Source organism: Macaca fascicularis, chromosome 2 (assembly GCF_037993035.2).
Source record: "Macaca fascicularis isolate 582-1 chromosome 2, T2T-MFA8v1.1".
Lineage (NCBI taxonomy): Eukaryota > Metazoa > Chordata > Mammalia > Primates > Cercopithecidae > Macaca > Macaca fascicularis.
This window is the reverse complement of record NC_088376.1, coordinates 56,677,370-56,691,357: the sequence shown is the minus strand read 5'-3', so window position 1 is coordinate 56,691,357 and position 13,988 is coordinate 56,677,370. Positions and strand designations below refer to the sequence as shown.

Below are 13,988 nucleotides of genomic sequence, written 5' to 3'. Positions count from 1 at the left end.
AAACAAACAAAGATAAACAAAGTAAAGTCTGGTCAGAGAAATGTCAGCCCTTAATTTATGGAGGTTTTAAGATACTAAAAGAACTTATTACCTCCCTTGTAAATTATATGTAAACATTAAAGTATTATATGTTGTATCGTAATGTACTGTTCTGAGCCCTGGGCTGCCTACCCAACATCTCCATGTGGAGATATCTCAATCTTAACAAATGTAAAATGAAGATTTTTAATAGTATTATTAATAATTGACATTGCTTATTTATCTTCTAGGTATGTGAGATTCTGAAAGAGGTATATTGAAGTCTCAGCATGAAAGCATAAAGGTATTTTATCATATTTTTGTGGTAAATTTTTCTGATATTCACTTAACCTGAGTTGAGTGACCATATTGTTTGATGCATGAACTTATAACTTCTATATTTGCTTCATAATACTGCTTTTAATCATACCTATTATCTTTCAGTCCTACTAAGTTCCTTATCCTTGTATTTCACCTTGAATGATGTTATTGCAACTCCTGATTTTTTAATTCAAATCTCTTAGCATCCCTTTGACCATCTCCATGTTTTCTAATTTTATTTATAGCATTATGATTATTGAAAATAATTGATAACTTTTTAAAATCCTTTTAAAAACTTTTTAAAATTTGACATTCTGCTCTTCCATAAGAGGATTATATTAATTTGCATTTACTGTATAAAGTAATATACCTGATTTTAGTCCATTAATCTTTCATAGTAATAATATTTTAGTTTGTTTTTTTCTTTATACTTTTCCTTTTAGGAATGTGATTACAATTATGAAACATTTCATAAATGTATGTATTATTCGTGCTAAGGGTTCATGCCAATCTCCTCTGTATTCCAGTCTTGCTATATAAGTGCAAAAGGGTACATGGGTGATTTCTTCTAGTTCCCCTTTTCAAAATTAAATCCTTGATCTCCCTTCTCAGAACTGTTTTGATCATCTTCTTTAGCCAGAAACTCTGGGGTCAGCTCTCCTTGCCTCTTCCTCACAATCACTTCCAACCTTTCAGTAAGTCCGTCAATTCTGTCTCCAGAATATCTGTTCACCTCTTTCCATATCCACAGCTATCACTCTAGTCTGAACAATGTTTACCTGGATAATGCAGTAATCTCAACTGATTTCTCTATTGCCAATAAAGAAAGAGACTATGTAATACTTGGCATATTCTTGTAAGAAATTCCTCTTTGTGTTTATCTTGTTCCTCACCAACTCATTTTTCTGCAAAACCTTTAAAAAATACAAACTTGTCATATTGTTTACTCTGCCCAAAGTCCTTCAATTTCCCATTCCATGTGGAATACAATTTCAAAGCCTTTATTAATGGCTCTTACCACATTGGTTCCATAATTCGATGGAATTGGTTTCATCATTTTTCTCCCTGAATTGAGAAAGCGTATTTGTTGACTACAATCTTCATTATTAAGAAAAGCCTTAAAAGAAAAGTTCTGGTTCCCTAAAAGCTTTGTATTCTCTTAGAAGAAAAGAGAATATTATCTAACAATTAAAAGATCCATTAGTTTTAGAAGTAGTTGACTTCACACTTTTAGAGTAGATGAGAAAAGCATTAAGGATAACAGGAACTTGTTTGGCTAGCAAATACATGCCTGACTTTACTCTCTTTTCTATAACCAAATAGAAGACAGAGAAGTCAAATACTTACATCCTAGTAACTTTTGTATCTAGAGGGTTGCTGCATGATATAGTTTTAGCTAATGAAACCTAAGTGAACATATGCTGGGAGAAGCATATATTTTTCTAATAAAAATATTAGTCACAAGCAGCCAGTGTTACTACCTTAACCCTACCCTTTGAAGGTGTAGCCTGGAGCTATGGAAGCCATCTTGCAATGGTGGAGGAGGGCTGAACCACCCTGGAATTAATGAACCAGTAAACCAACATCAGCAGCTGCCTAACTCCAGACTTCTAGTTATGCAAAAATAAATCATTCTTTTAAAAAAGCACTGTTTTCTTTTACCTGCAGCCAAAGACATTCCTACTATAACATAAGAATAGAACTGAAACAAAACCTCTAATAGGCAGTAGATTTCAACATTCAGATGAAGATTCAACTATATAATGATTGATCCTTTACTATTCTGCATTTTCCAAATATTTAAGTTTTAAATTGTAATATTTTCATATCTATATATATGTCATACTATAAACTTACAACTAGGAACACCTGAAAAGGCTACTTTCATTTCTTCTGCACTTATTTATGAATTTTGAGTAAACATATTTTTAATTTTAATAATTTTTAGTCTTTGCCAGCATTAATCAGAAGGACTAAAGCGTAAGTCACCATAGTGTCTGTGAGGGTAAAAATAAAATTAAAAAAGCAAAAAATTAAAAGTCTATTAATGAAAAGTCATAAGTAGGCCGGGCGCGGTGGCTCAAGCCTGTAATCCCAGCACTTTGGGAGGCCGAGACGGGTGGATCACAAGGTCAGGAGATCGAGACCATCCTGGCTAACACAATGAAACCCCGTCTCTACTAAAAAATACAAAAAACTAGCCGGGCGAGCTGGCGGGCGCCTGTGGTCCCAGCTGCTCGGGAGGCTGAGGCAGGAGAATGGCGTGAACCCGGGAGGCGGAGCTTGCAGTGAGCTGAGATCCGGCCACTGCATTCCAGCCTGGGCGACAGAGCGAGACCCCGTCTCAAAAAAAAAAAAAAAAAAAAGAAAAGTCATAAGTAAGTGTGCATAAAACTGAAATACAATTAAACTTTCAAATGACATTCGTCAATTAGCATCATTTGTGCTTCTACAGTTATTACAACTTAAAACTGCATCGTGACTTCTGGGAGACCCTGATACCAGGCACTGTGGTAAGCACTGGGATAAAAAGGCAAATCACACAGATATAATTTCTAAGTTTAAGAAGTTAAAAATCTGATGTAAAGGTTCTTCATCCTGATAGCACACTAAATTACAGGAAATTCTTAAAAATAACACCACACACACAGTTTCCAATCCCAACCCCAAGAATTCTGGTTGTATTGGTCTAAGATGGGCGATAGGCATCGACATTTTTTTTTTTTTTTTTTGAGACGGAGTCTCACACCCTCGCCCCGCCTGGTGTGCAGTGGCGCGATCTCGGCTCGCTGCACCCTCTGCCTCCCGGGTTCAAGCGATTGTCCTGCCTCAGTCTCCCGAGTAGCTAGGATTACAGGTGCCCGCCACCATACCCAGCTAATTTTTTGTATTTTTAGTACAGATGGGGTTTCACTGTGTTGGCCAGGCTGTTCTCAAACACCTGATTTCGTGATCCGCCCGCCTTGGCCTCCCAAAGTGTCGGGAGGCTTGAGCATTTTTAAATTTCCCTGTGATCCTAATGTTCACCTAGAATTGAGAGCCACTGATTTAGTGCGTGAGCATTCATATTCATTTCCAACCAAACCTATGCCAACAAGCCTTTTCCAAGGTGGGCTTCCTTTAAGAAGTAGAACAAAATAGAATGCGTAGAGACACCTGACCAGCATACTAGGTAGTAGTCATCCTTTTGCACTCAGGACTTCAAAGTGGTAATTAATTACCATGTGTGGAATGTCCACAACATTCTTGTTCAAGATTTTTCTGGGTAAGCAATGGGTGGCCTTTGCCTGTTTAAGTTCATATTTAAAATCATTCTGAAATGCAGTGGCCCACACAATGCTGTTTGTAATAAACCCTCTCCTTGAAGGATGAAGACAGGCAGTCCTCAGAAATACAGTCTTGTTACTGGCTTAGTGCATACCATATGCGCCTCCATTTTTAAAATTGGAACACAAGAGAATGGTTAAAGATTTCTATTATTATATTTCATTTATTTGAGGTTGTTTTCCATATTGCATTATGTGCTTGAGAAAGAAAAGGCACAGGGTAAAAAGCATTTTATATTTACTCTCCTCAAGTTATTTAGAAATGAATAAGAGATGGGCAATGACAAAAATAATAAGTAGATTTTTAAAAATATATCAGTTGTTTTATGTGAGGAGAGTTGTTTTTGCAGTAAGTACCCCTTGAGCACCTGCTTGGTGCTAAGTATTTTTCTGGACACAGGAGGAACAACACAGAAGGGGGCCTTTCATCTGGAAACCTGTAGTCCAATGAGGTAGTTCTGTTTTGTCAGAATATTTTGCTTAAGACACATAATTGCTCTATGAAATATATATTTTTATAAAGAGTTCTTGATATTTTATGACAATTTTTTAGAATAATTTTTTTATTTCAAAACAATAGGGATTCATTTCATTTTTGAGGTAAAGTTGACCATGCTTTCTGATTAACAAAAAATTAAAAAGTAGGCCGGGCGCAGTGGCTCAAGCCTGTAATCCCAGCACTTTGGGAGGCCGAGGCGGGTGGATCACGAGGTCAGGAGATCGAGACTATCCTGGCTAACATGGTGAAACCCCGTCTCTACTAAAAATACAAAAAACTAGCCGGGCGTGGTGGCGGGCGCCTGTAGTCTCAGCTACTTGGGAGGCTGAGGTGGGAGAATGGCGTGAACCCGGGAGGCGGAGCTTGCAGTGAGCCGAGATCACGCCACTGCGCTCCAGCCTGGGAGACACAGCGAGACTCCGTCTCAAAAAAAAAAAAAAAAAAAAAAAAAAAATTAAAAAGTACAGAGGCAAAAAAAGGAAAAATTTAAAGTTTAAATGAAAAAAATCTCATCATCCGACATAATCCTGGAATTAACCATGGGTGATTTGTTTGTTGGTTGGTTGGTTGGTTTTAGAGATGGGGTCTCTCTCTGTCACCCAGGCTGTAGTGCAGTGGTGTGATCATAGCTCACTGCAGCCTGGAACTCTTGGGCTCAGTCTCCTGGCTGAGGTGCCCATCACCATGCCTGGCTATATTATTAATTTTTTTTTTTTTTTAAGAGGGACTTGGCCTTACTATGTTGCCTAGGCTAGTCTCGAACTCCTGGCCTCAAGTGATCTTCTCAACTCCTCCTACCAAAGTACTGGGCTTACAAGTGTGAGATGCCGTAAGGAAAATGATCAAGGAATTAGAAAATAGACATAATCTGGTATTAGTGATGGATGGGTGAAAATCCTTTTATTTTAGGAAGGGTTCCGATTGCATCTTGTCACAGCAACGGAAAGAAAGTATAGCTGGAGGTAAGTCACAATGTCAGGCAGTGGCAATGTTTGATACCAGTAACACTCCGATAGATTATATGAGTAATGTTCAAACTGGAGAACATTAGTGTCTGCGGAGCGCACGAAGACTTTCCAAAGGCACAGACAGTTTTAAGGGAACTCAGTGTTCTGAATGTTAACTTCCATGGATACACTTTCCTGAAGCTGATCTGCCTAAGTAATGTCAAGATGGGAGGTCAGTTCTTTTTCTTTCACATTTGTTCTTCACCTACTTTACTCCCACCCAGACTGAATCATTTTTAGGAATGAAAAGGCATCACGGTCTCAGATAACAGGAAAACTCTGTGTAAAATGGTATCTTTTAATGTTCTTTAATCAAGACATTCTAAGAAAAGACTTCTCTTTCCTTTTTTTTTTTTTTTTTTTGGTTTTTAATTCAGTCATTATGGTAAGCATAGCCCTAAGATGTTTTTCAAGATTCCCATTTTCTGATGATGTCTGTGTCCCACACCTTGTATAATTCTCTCCCTTTGGAAGGAGGCAGGAACTGTGAATATAATGGAATAGCCACTGCGAACATTAACATTACGTGTAAGCCTCTGTCTTAGATGGGAGAGATTCTCCTCTTGGCTGTCAGCTGCCGTACCACGAGAGGGATCTGTGAAAGGGTCATGGAACAAGGAACCTTGGGGGCCCCCATGACTTGACAGTGGACCCTGGCTGACAGCCAACAACAAAGCTCTGAAGCTGCAAGAAACTGAATTCTGCCAAGGACCATCTGCAAAGAGGATCGTGAGGTTGAGAAAGTAACACTACCCAGCTGATATCTCGTGAGATTCTTGCACTTATGACAACCTGACCCAGCCAGGAGTTCTGATTCACAGAAACTGTGAGATAATAAATACATGTTGTTCTGAGCTGCTGGGTTTCTGGTACTTTGTTACACAGCATAGACAATCAATGCAGTGTTCAACAAGTGTTTTTCGTGCATGTACTATATTCAAGATACTTTGATACTGCATTTAATCACATTTTCCAAATTCCCTTCCCTCATGTGGCTTACCTCTTAGGGGGTAGAATAACTATAAACAAATTTTAAATGTAAAATATCTAGAATGTTATAAAGTTATTATTGCCAAGAAGAAAAAAAAGTAGGCAAATGGGAAATGACCTGTGTGATGGGCAGGGCTGGAGATAGGGAGGTATAGAAGGCTTAGCTTTATAACAAAGAAGTAGCAGGGTCTTATAAGAAAGAAGTTAAGTGGTGATGTTGAGGGGAGAGCATTCTCAGCAGAGGAAAAACCAGTGCACAGGCTCTTGGATATGGGGACATGCGGGTCTGATGGACGAATGGCAAAGGGGCCAGTGAGGTGCAGTGGAGTGAATGAGGACAAGAATAGAGGACAAGGTCAGGGAGGGAAAAGGAGGCTAGATTCTGCACAGCCTTGAGGATCACGGTAAGTTTTTCGGCTTTTACTCAGAGTGAGATGGGAAGCGAGGGAGCGATACAATTTTCTTTCTCCTTTAACGGACTAGCTATTGCTGCTATGGAATGTGGGTATAGATTGAAGGGAACCATGGGTAAAAGCAGGGTTAACATTTTGGATGCTATTAACAATCCAGGCAAGAGGGAACTGTGGCTGGATCAGGGTAATAGAGGAAAAAGTTGCTAAATTCTAATCTTTCCTTTTCAGCATAATTGAAGGTGGATATTCTTGACAGAATTAAAATCTCCTTCCATTTCCTCTACATATTTGTGTAAAGAAGGTTTTTCAGGGCCGGGCGCGGTGGTTCACGCCTGTAATCCCAGCACTTTGGGAGGCCGAGGTGGGCGGATCACGAGGTCAGGAGACCTAGACCATTCTAGCTAACACGGTGAAACCCCGTCTCTACTAAAACTACAAAAAATTAGCCGGGCGTGGTGGCGGGTGCCTGTAGTCCCAGCTACTCGGGAGGCTGAGGCAGGAGAATGGAGTGAACCCGGGCGGTGGAGCTCGCAGTGAGCCCAGATCGTGCCCACTGCACTCCAGCCTGGGCCACAGAGCGAGTCTCTGTCTCAAAAAAAAAAAAAAAGTAATGGCATATGTAATATATAAATGATTATATGTTCTTTCATAAGTTTTATTTTTATTCTATTTAGTGGATAGCTAAATTATTTTGTCATAATCAAAATTTTCACATAATTTGTGTTTTAATGACAATAATAATCTAAAAAATTAAAAGCAAATTATAATTATAATCAAAGTGCACAAAACTGAAAAAATATGTTTATAAAGAATTATAGTAAATGCAAAAACAATTTTTAATGTTTTTGAAAAAAGTTACTTTTAAATCAAAATTACTTAATTTTTGAACACTGAATGTAACATTAAATATATTTATACAAAGAAAATTATTTCCAATTTTATTGTTAAATTTCCATCTAGTTGTGAGTGCAAAAGAGGTCTAAATATTCACATACATAAATATAGGGTAATAGGAATTGTTTATTATTGATAAATATTCCTCAGCTACTGTGTACAACTCTTGGCAGATATTTTAATCAGAAATAGAGAGGCAAGAAAATGGGTACTTGACCTGGTAGGAAAAATTACTTTGTTATTTTAAGAACTTTGCATTCATGCCATCTGGTATAGGGATTTGATAAGTTAATCTGTTTGTCTGTATCTTAAGCATTTCAAATATACCGTGCCCTCCAAAGCAGCATGTGACTCAGACCTCAGTGGCAGTACATCCTGCAGGCTTTTCTAACATTTAGATGAACTTTCTTTTTGTGTGGAGGACTAGGGCAGGAGATGTGCAAAAGTGATTCCCTGGTGTTGAATGGCGTTAGTATTGAGAACAGATGTTTAGAGTAACAGGTCTTTCTGCATGAGTGTTAAATGCTAGGCTCCTGGTAATAGAGGGTCCTGGGCATTTTTTTAATGAATTTATATAGTATGCCTTCATAGTGTGTGAGATTCCTCTTGCTCAGATCTAAGAATTCTACTTCACTTAAAAGATCATTTTAATTTTCAAATTTCTGTGTTTACTAATGTTAAAAAATAAATTACTTGCAACTGTTTAAATTTATGATAAAAATTATAGGCTACAACTGAAAATGTGTTATAGGATAGAAAGTTTTGCAAAATTATTTTAGAGCTAGTAGAGTTTGAAAATACTGGATAAAAAGCCTTATATTCAGTACCCTTCCCACTTCTCACACTAATTATGTTTGTGCCTCTAATTTAAATGCATGAAATTAAATCCATTTGGTACATTTCGTTTCACTTTTCCCTCTTCAGGCAGAGCTTTTTAACCAGGATTGCTCATGACCTATGATTTTGGCTATAATTTGACCACCTCTAATTAAATCAGCTGTGTTCAGGATTTGATTCACATGGCAGAGAACTCTCCAGTACAAGAATGAACAAAGATTGAGTTCCAAGTGTTTCTATTAATATAAGATATGAACTTCAAAGAGATATTGTGCTGCTATAATCTTGAATTGGTCAGGGACAGCTCTGTGAAGGCACATAAAAGAAAAGGAACAAGTACTATACTAGAAAAAAAACAGGAAAAGATTCATGCTTAATAGAAATTACTATTTAATGAGAGTGATCGCAGCTGCAGAGCAACAAATTAGCTGCATAAACCTCATGGCCAAATGGTAAACACTCTCCAGAAACAGGAGTATTTCATCCAATTTTTCAGCAGAAATCCTTAAGACAGGTGAGGAAAGGGAAGCATGGTACAAAATAGTGAGTAGTTAAGTGTATGGTCTCTAGAGTCAAACTATGTGGGTTCTCAGCCCAGCTCCACCACTAACTGGAAAAGTCACTTGCCCCGTCTGTATCTCAGATTCCAAATCCATAAAACTTCTGTAATAATCGTAACTTCCTACTGATGTTGTTAAGGTTACAGGAGACAATTATTGCTAGTCACTTTGATAGTGCCTGATACAATTAAAAACTTAAGCGGCAGTAGCTAGTATTATGAGTAAAAAGTTTATTGGAGTCATTTTATGTTAACATGTATTTTTGAATATAACATGAGATAGTGTAATTCTCAATTAATCTACATCTGTGGAGGGAAGGAGAGGTATTAACAACATACACTATCAGAAATTGGAAAAAAGGCATTAATTTGTCTTTCCATCATTTCTGGAAATATTTACCTATTTTTTAAAATAATTTTCTATGTTTTGTACTCATTCACAATTTAAAAAGCATTTATTTTATTCTGAACACAGAAAAGTAATAAGCATAAAAAGTATTTCATTCCTAAAACTGAAACAACTCTACCCTCATTTGCCCGTACTACCACTAACTCTTTAATACCCTATGAGTCTTCTGAAATGACATGCGTTTGAGAATAAATGGTGGATACACTCTTGTTCCATGGTTACTTAATATTCATATGGATGCTCTATTGAAGGGGAAAACAGTGAGATATCTGTAAAATACAATCAAGCAATTCTAGTGCTTAAATTTAAAGCGAAAGACATGCATGTTTTAGCAAAATAATATTAAAACAACATGGGTTCATTTATTAGCAATAATTTCCAAGTGTGCCTTGGTAGAATTATTACTCAATAGTCTTGTTTTATGATCCAAAGAGGGGAATTAAGAATATTTCAGTCCTGCTAAGCTGTTATTTTAATTTGTGAATAAAATCTTTCATATATCTAAACTACAGAAGACATCACACATTTATGTGCCTACATGTGCACACTCACACACTTTTAAAAGCCAGACTACACATTTTCAACTATAAATTTAAAGAACTACTTATCTTCTAAAGAAAGTTTATAATATGACACTTTATATTGTATTACTTGGTTAAAACTCAAGAAATAATCACTAGATCTTTTCAAAAAACAATCCACATAAGTGAGATAGAAGCAAAATTAGACTTGGAAATCCTAGTTTGAATTTTAGCTACTTTGGGATTACTAAACTCCTTTGCGAATAACTTGGTTTATAAGTGTAGGTATCTAATGTTGTTGTAAACTCTCTATGGAAAGTTTTTAATCAAATGATTATATTTCACAAAGATGCATTGTAATATAATAATTTTCAGTAGAAATCCTAAGGTAGGTAAATAGTTATTCTCATTTAGCAAATGCCCAGAAAGACATGGGAGAATTTAAATATCTTGACATGATGTAACACAGTCTACCAAAATGTAATGATAGAATTTAGGACAACTAGCTACAGCCTTGATCTTTGAACAATGAAAGGGAATTTACTTCCTACCCTACAGCTGACAATTCTGAGCCTCTTAAAATGAACATAATGTTAAAGCTCCAAGGCTACGGTTTCACAACAGACTGGAAACAGAGCTCTACAATATATCAGAGTGGCAGAATCCTAGCATAAAGGCAGAATCCAGACTGTCTGGGTTCAAATCCTAATTGTGCCTCGTTCTAAATGGGCAAGTTATTTAAGCTCTGTCTATTCTCCTGGATCTTCATCTATAAAATAGGGGTAAAGCCATATCTATCATTTAATCCTGTAGTGAGGATTAAAGCAGTTAATAACATGCTTAGAACTGCAACTGGCACATAGTAAACATTTAGTAAATATTATTTATTATTGTTATAGTTGTACTGTTGTTGTATTATTTGTATCATTAGGATTAGGCTTATGTACATATGGCATGGGAGTTGCATCTATGATGTGAATTTTTGTTTACTCAGATTAACTTTTCCTCTGCTAAATTAAACTCCTTTATAGATGTTTCAAATTGCACACTGACAACTTACTCCTCCTATTGACACTATAGAGGTGGCATAGACATACAGGTCTTTACATGGCCAGGAATTATACCAATTATATAGTCTCCTTGAATCAGGCAATTTAGGCCATCCAAACTAGTGGCCAGTCATCCCAGCAGGTGGACAGACTATGGTGTGGGAGATTTGTCAGCCGTAGGTGTTGAGCAGCAAGCAACTCACATCAGTGAGGTCTGGCAGCAGATATCAGATATCTTTTGCTTAAGCCATTTTGAGAAAAGTTTACTGTAATTTGCAACAACAGCAAATCCAGGATGACACACACTTACCTTGTCAAATTATTATTATTTACAAGCCTATCTTTGTCTTGGAACTCTCAGCTAATATAGGGGAAATATTGTGTATTAGTCATCTTTGTATCAATATGTAGTAAGCATTAAGCAATTGACATACAGCATGGGCACAATATGCATTTAGTGAATGAATGAGTGAATGAAAAGATGAATGAATGAGCAAAGCCAATTGCCTGCTGTATAGCCAAGTGTCTGGGGAACAGGCTTGAAAACTACAGCTTGTAGGTCATATCAGGACCACAGTCTGTTTTTGTAACAAATAAAGTTTTTTTGAAGCACAATTAGTCCCACTCATTTATGTATTGTATATGGTTGCTTTTGTGCTACAATGGCGAAGTTGAGTAGTTGCAACAGAGTCTGTATGGCTTATAAACCCTAAAATACTTACTATCTGGCCATTGCAGAAACAGTTTGGCCCAGTAGGTGGACAGATTATAGTGTGAGGGGATTTGGTCAGCGGTAGGTCTTGGGCAGCAAGCAACTCATGCCATTGAAGTCAGGCAGCAGATATCAATGGCCAGTCCTGGAGACTTAAGAGTTAAGGATAGCATTCCCACCCCCAGACAATCTGGGAGGGCAAAACCCCTGATAATGGGTCATAGCATAAAGGACAGGGATGGATCTAGGGAGATTTTAGTTTTTGTGTCCAGAGATTAAATCACAGTTTAGTCCGAACTAGTAGCAGATGGATTCTGGACTGAAAAAACAAGCAAGGCGATGGTTTTTCTAGCATCTCTGTTACAATATAAATATTTCAGGAAGGGATATGATACTATTACCTAACATTTCACTTGGAATGAGCTTAATATATTCCTCTCTGTTAGTGGTTAATACAACAGAAGAGATGAGATGACTGGTGAGCTCACAAGGACATTGTGTATGTATGCGTGCGTATATGTGGAAACGAGAAGTACATAGGTGGGGAACTGGTAAAGGGGATGCTTAAAATAAGAAACAGTGGGCCGAGCGCCGTGGTTCATGCCTGTAATCCCAGCACTTTGGGAGGCCGAGGCAGGTGGATCACAAGGTCAGAAGATTGAGACCATCCTGGCTAACATGGTGAAACCCCGTCTCTACTAAAAATACAAAAAAGTAGCTGGGCGTGGTGACGGGCGCCTATAGTCCCAGCTACTTGGGAGGATGAGGCAGGAGAATGGCGTGAACCCAGGAGGCGGAGCTTGCAGCGAGCCCAGATCATGCCACAGCACTCCAGCCTGGGCCACAGAGCAAGACTCCGTCTCAAAAAAAAAAAAAAAAGGGGGTGGGGAGGAGGGGGGAGGGATTGCATTGGGAGTTATACCTGATGTAAATGACGAGTTGATGGGTGCTGACGAGTTGATGGGTGCAGCACACCAACATGGCACACGTATACATATGTAACAAACCTGCATGTTATGCACATGTACCCTAGAACTTAAAGTATAATAATAATAATAAATTTAAAAAAAAAAAAAAAAAAAAAAAGCCGGGCGCGGTGGCTCACGCCTGTAATCTCAGCACTTTGGGAGGTCAAGGCGGGCGGATCACAAGGTCAGGAGATTGAGACCATCCTGGCTAACACGGTGAAACCCCGTCTCTACTAAAAATACAAAAAAAAAAAAAAAAAAAAAAAAAAAAAATTAGCCGGGCTCGGTGGCGGGCACCTGTAGTCCCAGATACTCAGGAGGCTGAAGCAGGAGAATGGCGTGATCCCGGGAGGCGGAGCTTGCAGTGAGCCGAGATGGCGCCACTGCACTCCAGGCAGGGGGACAGAGCGAGACTCCGTCTCAAAAAAAAAAAAAAAAAAAGAGTGAAGATAAGAGAAATTAGCTTGCTGGAGACAAACATTTCCTCCTCTTCAATATTGCTTCGGGATGACCCATCTCCTACTAGGTTTTAAAACATAGCCTGGTTTTGGTGCCTATACTTCCTCCTCTTAATATGCTGACTGACATTTTCTATGAGGCATGTGGGACAAATAAGCAAAAAATTCAGAAAACATCACCTCTAATGAGTTAGGCCAGTGGACAGTTTGTACTGATAAAATGCGAGGAGTATTTTGTGCCTATTTTATAAGAAAAAGAATAAGATAGAAATGTGCTCAGGAGAAAAAGAACACGCAGTTCTAAAAACAAGTGTTTCCATTTGAAAATGTAAAAGCAGTATCTAGAATTCTAGGAATGCAATTTTATAAAAATTTTTATAAAATTCTGAGTGTCTTCTTATCTCATATAATAGAGATCTTATAAAATGAACAGGCTTTGGCATTTTTGAGATGCTAAAGGTGAGCAAAAAACAACAATAAAAAACCAACAAAACCCAAATATTTAGAAGTCAACATCTACAAAAATGCAAAGCTACCTCTGCACTCAAAGAAAGAGCTGCCAAGCATTTTTGTTTTCTTTTGATTCACCAGAGAAATTGAGCTGAAAGTAGCTTGGGGGACTAGTTTCTGTCTAACAGTTTAAAGTTGTTTAACCTTTAGTCTGCTAGCAACACATACACGGTGTGCTAAATCTATAGAGTTATTTTTACTACCAGAATTAGCAACACGAAGGTCTGACTTTTCAGCAGTATTTTTTAAAAATTACATTTTGTATGCTAATGTGCCCTTTGATTCCTTCCAATTTTTATTGACAGAGTAATACATTTGTTTTAGAAAGAGGCTTAGTGTGTAACTTGAAATCTCTCTAAAATAATTTTCACAAATTTGTTAATTTAGAAAAAGACGTGAAGTGTACTAGTACATCAACTTCCAGGGCTACTGTTTCAGCAAAAAGCAAATTAAAGCTGATCAACTGTAAATGTATTGCTTTAGTTTTTTTTATTTAT

At 37.6% G+C, this 13,988-nt stretch overlaps 1 long non-coding RNA gene across 1 annotated transcript in view; it reads left to right on the top strand.

The window, feature by feature from the left end:
* Positions 1 to 268: 268 nt before the first annotated feature.
* The window catches only part of LOC102140330 (uncharacterized), a 354,334-nt gene continuing 340,614 nt past the window's right edge, over positions 269 to 13,988 (top strand). The window contains exon 1 of the long non-coding RNA XR_012431797.1: positions 269 to 322. This is a non-coding gene — a long non-coding RNA (uncharacterized lncRNA). The remainder of the gene's footprint in view (positions 323 to 13,988) is intronic.